This window comes from Otolemur garnettii, unplaced genomic scaffold (assembly GCF_000181295.1).
Source record: "Otolemur garnettii isolate 467f Iridium unplaced genomic scaffold, OtoGar3 scaffold00105, whole genome shotgun sequence".
Lineage (NCBI taxonomy): Eukaryota > Metazoa > Chordata > Mammalia > Primates > Galagidae > Otolemur > Otolemur garnettii.
In genome coordinates this window covers 6,095,171-6,095,832 of record NW_003852500.1, presented here as the reverse complement: position 1 = coordinate 6,095,832, position 662 = coordinate 6,095,171, and positions in this window count along the sequence as shown.

Sequence of the window (662 nt, the reverse complement as noted above, 5' to 3'; positions counted from 1 at the left end):
TTATAGCCAACTTGGGAGACAGACTTAATAGCTACAGTAGAGTTATGTGGACGCTGCTATGAGGAGGAGGCACATAACTCATCCTCATGCTCCAGAAAGGGGCTGTTGATTATTTTGACACTGACAGCAGTCCAGAATGGATGATAGACATCTAAGTCAGGGCCAAAGCAATGTGAGAAGGGCTGTGCTAGACCTGAGCGTGTTTGGATGACTGGACCCTTCTCTGCTTCCTTCTGTATTACTGTTTCCCACTCTTAAGTAAATGTGGGGGATACAGCAAGGATGGCTCTGGGAAGAAGTGGAAGGCCACATGATGACAAATGTATAGTTCTGAAGATTGCTATGGACGAGTGACCATAAAAGAGAAGTGACTCAGGCCCAAGCTGGAAGGTAGCAGAAGCCAGTTCTGCAGAGCTTCAGGGGCCAGGGTAAAGATTTTGGACTTTACTTGATGCCCACTGAAAAGCCTTAGGCGGGTTCCACACACCTGACCTGGTTTGTGTTTTAAAGATTGCCTCTGCTGCTGTGTGGAAAACTCACTGTGTTACCCAGGCTAGAATGCAGTGGCATCATCAGCTCACTGCAACCTCAAGCAGTCCTCCTGCCTCAGCCTCCCAAGTAGCTGGAACTATAGATGCATGCCACCGGCATATGGGACCAGC